Raw genomic sequence first — 6986 nt, forward strand, 5'->3', positions numbered from 1 at the left:
TGCCAATGAGCTGGGAAAGCATTAGGCCTACCCGAGAAAAGGCGAAACCTATCCCCTGAAGTTTCACACAGAAAAAATACCCACAACGCCTAGTGGCCCTGTGGTCATTGTTATCAGTCTGTATCGTTGTCGATACTAACAAGTGCTCAGGGAAGTGTTGATGCTGAGAAACTAGTGATTAAATCCTGAGTGAAGAGTAGGACTAAACTAATTGCTCTGAGAATTTAAGCCACAAGCCTACAGTATAACGAAAAGTGTTCATATTTTAAATTGAATGTAGCCTATGTTTCTCCTGAGATATAGCCTAAATTATGTTCGCGCAATGGCAAGGGATATATACTGTATGTTCATGACTGGAAAACCTATTGGCAATTACACTCAAAGTTAAAGAAGCTTATTTCAAACTATTTTCAACTCTGCACTGGTTTAGCAATTCAGTAGGTCTAGGCTACTCAACGAATTATCAGGTGGTCAGGTTTCATTCGAATTCATTGATTAAAATTCAATACATCGATTACAAGTGTTTTATGTTCTGAATTTCGTTGAAATAAAAATGAAATCCCTTCACCTAATGGTTTTGGGGGATATAGGTGGGGGTAAATAGGCCTATTTCCACATGAATTCCGATGCTCTTTGGGTTGTCTAATATCGACAAGGACAAATGACTTCAATATCCTTTCGGATATTGATCATGGCTTATTATTAATCAAGACTTCTTTTTTTTATGTACAACTTTTGTTAGCCTAAGCCAGATAGAGGAAGCGTTTTTAAACTGTACCCTAAACATATATTGTCAACTTTTTCTAACTCATTGAGTCAGGGAGAGCAGATGTCAGAGTGACCACGCAGACAGATGTCACACCCGCGCGCTGGCCCTTGGCGTAAGGGATTCATGGCGGGGGCTCTGTGTTTGACTTGAGCCACGCGACTGTCAGACGAATGCTCGAACGTGGGAAACTCCGCCGAACAATGGGCGGTATTCAGCCGAACCTAATCACCATGAAGAGAGTAATAACCCTGTGGAGGGAGAAGTGGACGGTCCAGCCCGGGAGAAGGCTCTCTCTCAGTGAGCCCCGGAGCAGGAGGTGACTAATGGGAAGTTAAGGCAGGTGCGCCCTGACCCCTGGTTTTCGGGCAGGTGTGTGATAATCACAATAAAGCGTCAGTATGAGCAATAGCCTATGTGTGGTCCTTGACCACTTTTATTGGTTATTCATGCAATACATTTTGATATCACATTGTTATGCATGAGACTAACATATGGGCCTATTTGTGAATGCAACAGGTATTAATATAACACTTGTTGAATTTGCAAACATGAAACAGTGTAGCCTAATGTAGTCAATTCAATACGTAATTAGAATTTATAATACAACAATTTAAAAACTTTGGAAAATTAATAGCTTCTGCTTTTCAGTTTATTGAGAAGCCATTGAAAATAAATAAGACATTTTCAATAATTGAATTAAAATTTCAGTTTACTTCCAATTGCCTGAATGACTGCCATCAATTCGAATTGACCCAAACCCTGAATAGTAGCCTATTAACAATACAAGAGATGTCCAAACAGGTTAACTCATTTTTGCATAGGCTTTGGATGATATTGTTGTTATTTATTGGAAGGATTACTGTAGGCTAAAAGGAGTGTGATCCTCAGAGCCTTAATAATGAACTAACCTTCAGTAGGTAGCTGGCAATGACAGGCGACAGGCGGACAAGTATGCATCAGCGAAGCTTTGAATGAGTGTACCGATTTGAGTCCATTTTCTAAACCACAAATCCAATCTATATGCCTATATAGTCACAATGGGTGGCCTTCTGAAGAGGCTGTGGCTGATGAATACAGTGAGTGGTGGGGTTTCTTTTGAAACTCCAGAAAACTTGGGCCACTTTTGGGGAGGCCTATAACCATACAAAGCGCAATGGGACATCTGGCCACGCGACCCACAGTCAGCCGCCTGTCGCTTATCACTAGGAAACGTCCTTCAGAGGGACACACATAAAGACCCCACAGTCGCGGAGCATGCGTTCTCTTCCAGAGAGCAGCAACGTCTCACCAAAAGAAAAACTTGCTACATGCACAGGACTATATAGCCTAACAAGGCAATTAGATTTTAGTGGGTCAAATTTTTATATAGGCCTACCTAATTGATCCAATAGCCTATCCTAACCTAGATTAGTCTATTCAATGTTGGAGTGTCAATTTCGAGTTGTGACATTTTTGCGGAGGCTCTATAATGGGAACTTCTAGAAAGTTCCATCTTGTTATGGTTCGTGGCACAGAACGGCCAAAAATCAATGAATCCGGCAAAATCGTTGAGGCAGCAAGGGGGAGAAACTATCAGAGAGACCGAATTAAAAGGCCAACTTGTGAAGAGGTGCTTGCGCCCTTTCAAGCCCTCTCTCCTTACCATCTGGTCACGCGTCCCCATGATCAGAATTAGCGTGGGAATGACAATGCCACAATAGCTCCCAGGCTCACACACCCTAAGCGGCCCAGTGGCCCACTCGTCTTGGCTGCTAAATTATGAGGAGCACAATCATTCCTGTTGGGCCAGTGTGCTCGTGGTCTACATCCGCTTTTTTAGGTGACTTATTCCGGATCTAGACGCATATACTGTATCTGAGGCGCTTCACACTTGCAACATCAGATTTTGTGAAATGCGCATTGGGAATGCATATACTGTAGAGGTACACTGTCTGCTACATCAGCGACATTTTGCTATTTTTTTACGTATTGTAGTAGCCTTTAATACTGGCCAAATTGGTCTCCATCCCTCCATCCATCCTTCCAATGAAATTATCTATTTTCCATATTTATTTGTCACTATTTTCTCGAAAACCTGCATATCTATTAATTGAAACAAAAACAATATATCCTTCTAAAAGTAAATATACCTCTTCATGATGTGAGACATGTTTTTTAAACTTTAGTGATGCATTATTGTGCTGTTATTTCACTTATAGGTAATTTTGGGTATAATCAACAGTAGAATACTGTGAAACGTTTTACTGCATACTGTAATTCCATCCCACAGAATCGACAGTATTTTTGGAGTGCTAACAACCTTTGGCCCTCCAGTGGGTGCATGGTATGTTGGCTCATTAACATACTTTGAGGGTGCCTTGTAAAAGGCTATCATTTTTTTGCACCTGTTGGTGAGAGTGCTTTAGTCCTACCAATTTCACCGGTATATGGTAGTAGTGCCCCATCATTTAAAAATGTATAGGGGACAGATTGGAGTAGCAGCAAGCCTTAAACCTTTGATGATTGAGCATTTTGCCATGTTTTTTTGGTCTGTTTTGACCTGTAGTTGCTGCCAGTTTGGAAGCCTTTGTTAAGGCCTCTTGGAAGTGAAACACCAAATATTCATATATATGCTGTAATGTGTAAACACATTATCTAGCAGATGACCTGCTTGCACCAATTCCATGTAATTACAGTAAAATGCTGTGACTTAGAAACCCCAAATCCCTCCATGAATTTCATCCATCCAGCCAGCCATCCATTCATTAATTCATTCATTAAGATAGCGGTAGCATGTACTTTTTTAAACAAGTATAATACAGTCAATTCTACGGTATTGTACTGTGTGTCATTACACAGTACTTGCTTTGATACTGCATTTAGATTTCAGCAGGTGTACTGCAATATGAAATACAGTAACTTAAGCTACTTTCCACTTTGCTGCCTGTAGTTACTGTCAAATTCACCACAACCCCTTTACAGTGTTGTTGCTTGTAGTTACTGTTAAATTCACCACAACCCCTTTACAGTGTTGTTGCTTGTAGTTACTGTCAAATTCACTGCGACCCCTTTACAGTGTTGCTGCCTGTAGTTACTGTTAAATTCACTGTGACCCCTTTACAGTGTTGTTGCTTGTAGTTACTGTTAAATTCACTGCGACCCCTTTACAGTGTTGCTGCTTGTAGTTACTGTCAAATTCACCACAACCCCTTTACAGTGTTGTTGCCTGTAGTTACTGTTAAATTCACTGCGACCCCTTTACAGTGTTGTTGCTTGTAGTTACTGTTAAATTCACTGCGACCCCTTTACAGTGTTGTTGCTTGTAGTTACTGTCAAATTCACTGCGACTCCTTTACAGTGTTGCTGCTTGTAATTACTGTTAAATTCACTGCGACCCCTTTACAGTGTTGTTGCTTGTAGTTACTGTCAAATTCACTGCGACCCCTTTACAGTGTTGCTGCTTGTAGTTACTGTCAAATTCACTGCGACCCCTTTACAGTGTTGCTGCTTGTAGTTACTGTCAAATTCACCACAACCCCTTTACAGTGTTGTTGCTTGTAGTTACTGTCAAATTCACCACAACCCCTTTACAGTGTTGTTGCCTGTAGTTACTGTCAAATTCACCACAACCCCTTTACAGTGTTGTTGCCTGTAGTTACTGTCAAATTCACCACAACCCCTTTACAGTGTTGTTGCCTGTAGTTACTGTCAAATTCACCACAACCCCTTTACAGTGTTGTTGCCTGTAGTTACTGTTAAATTCACTGCGACCCCTTTACAGTGTTGTTGCTTGTAGTTACTGTCAAATTCACCACAACCCCTTTACAGTGTTGTTGCCTGTAGTTACTGTCAAATTCACCACAACCCCTTTACAGTGTTGTTGCCTGTAGTTACTGTTAAATTCACTGCGACCCCTTTACAGTGTTGTTGCTTGTAGTTACTGTCAAATTCACCACAACCCCTTTACAGTGTTGTTGCTTGTAGTTACTGTCAAATTCACTGCGACCCCTTTACAGTGTTGTTGCCTGTAGTTACTGTCAAATTCACCACAACCCCTTTACAGTGTTGTTGCCTGTAGTTACTGTTAAATTCACTGCGACCCCTTTACAGTGTTGTTGCTTGTAGTTACTGTCAAATTCACCACAACCCCTTTACAGTGTTGTTGCCTGTAGTTACTGTCAAATTCACCACAACCCCTTTACAGTGTTGTTGCCTGTAGTTACTGTCAAATTCACTGCGACCCCTTTACAGTGTTGCTGCTTGTAGTTACTGTCAAATTCACCGTGACCCCTTTACAGTGTTGTTGCTTGTAGTTACTGTCAAATTCACTGCGACCCCTTTACAGTGTTGTTGCCTGTAGTTACTGTTAAATTCACTGCGACCCCTTTACAGTGTTGTTGCTTGTAGTTACTGTTAAATTCACTGCGACCCCTTTACAGTGTTGTTGCTTGTAGTTACTGTCAAATTCACCACAACCCCTTTACAGTGTTGTTGCTTGTAGTTACTGTCAAATTCACCACAACCCCTTTACAGTGTTGTTGCTTGTAGTTACTGTCAAATTCACCACAACCCCTTTACAGTGTTGCTGCTTGTAGTTACTGTCAAATTCACCACAACCCCTTTACAGTGTTGTTGCTTGTAGTTACTGTCAAATTCACTGCGACCCCTTTACAGTGTTGCTGCTTGTAGTTACTGTCAAATTCACCACAACCCCTTTACAGTGTTGTTGCTTGTAGTTACTGTTAAATTCACTGCGACCCCTTTACAGTGTTGTTGCTTGTAGTTACTGTCAAATTCACTGCGACCCCTTTACAGTGTTGTTGCTTGTAGTTACTGTCAAATTCACTGCGACCCCTTTACAGTGTTGTTGCTTGTAGTTACTGTCAAATTCACTGCGACCCCTTTACAGTGTTGTTGCTTGTAGTTACTGTCAAATTCACCACAACCCCTTTACAGTGTTGTTGCTTGTAGTTACTGTCAAATTCACTGCGACCCCTTTACAGTGTTGCTGCTTGTAGTTACTGTCAAATTCACCACAACCCCTTTACAGTGTTGTTGCTTGTAGTTACTGTTAAATTCACTGCGACCCCTTTACAGTGTTGCTGCTTGTAGTTACTGTCAAATTCACCACAACCCCTTTACAGTGTTGTTGCTTGTAGTTACTGTTAAATTCACTGCGACCCCTTTACAGTGTTGTTGCTTGTAGTTACTGTTAAATTCACTGCGACCCCTTTACAGTGTTGTTGCTTGTAGTTAGTGTCAAATTCACCACAACCCCTTTACAGTGTTGTTGCCTGTAGTTACTGTCAAATTCACCACAACCCCTTTACAGTGTTGTTGCTTGTAGTTACTGTCAAATTCACCACAACCCCTTTACAGTGTTGCTGCTTGTAGTTACTGCCAAATTCACCACAACCCCTTTACAGTGTTGTTGCCTGTAGTTACTGTTAAATTCACTGCGACCCCTTTACAGTGTTGCTGCTTGTAGTTACTGTCAAATTCACCGTGACCCCTTTACAGTGTTGTTGCTTGTAGTTACTGTCAAATTCACCACAACCCCTTTACAGTGTTGTTGCCTGTAGTTACTGTCAAATTCACTGCGACCCCTTTACAGTGTTGCTGCGTGTAGTTACTGTCAAATTCACCACAACCCCTTTACAGTGTTGCTGCTTGTAGTTACTGTCAAATTCACCACACCCCCTTTACAGTGTTGTTGCCTGTAGTTACTGTTAAATTCACTGCGACCCCTTTACAGTGTTGCTGCCTGTAGTTACTATCAAATTCACTGCGACCCCTTTACAGTGTTGCTGCTTGTAGTTACTGCCAAATTCACCACAACCCCTTTACAGTGTTGTTGCCTGTAGTTACTGTCAAATTCACTGCGACCCCTTTACAGTGTTGTTGCCTGTAGTTACTGTTAAATTCACTGCGACCCCTTTACAGTGTTGCTGCTTGTAGTTACTGTCAAATTCACCACAACCCCTTTACAGTGTTGTTGCCTGTAGTTACTGTCAAATTCACCACAACCCCTTTACAGTGTTGTTGCTTGTAGTTACTGTCAAATTCACCACACCCCCTTTACAGTGTTGTTGCTTGTAGTTACTGTCAAATTCACCACAACCCCTTTACAGTGTTGTTGCCTGTAGTTACTGTCAAATTCACTGCGACCCCTTTACAGTGTTGCTGCTTGTAGTTACTGTCAAATTCACCACAACCCCTTTACAGTGTTGTTGCTTGT

Source organism: Salvelinus namaycush, chromosome 23, assembly GCF_016432855.1.
Source record: "Salvelinus namaycush isolate Seneca chromosome 23, SaNama_1.0, whole genome shotgun sequence".
NCBI classification, from domain to species: Eukaryota; Metazoa; Chordata; class Actinopteri; order Salmoniformes; family Salmonidae; genus Salvelinus; species Salvelinus namaycush.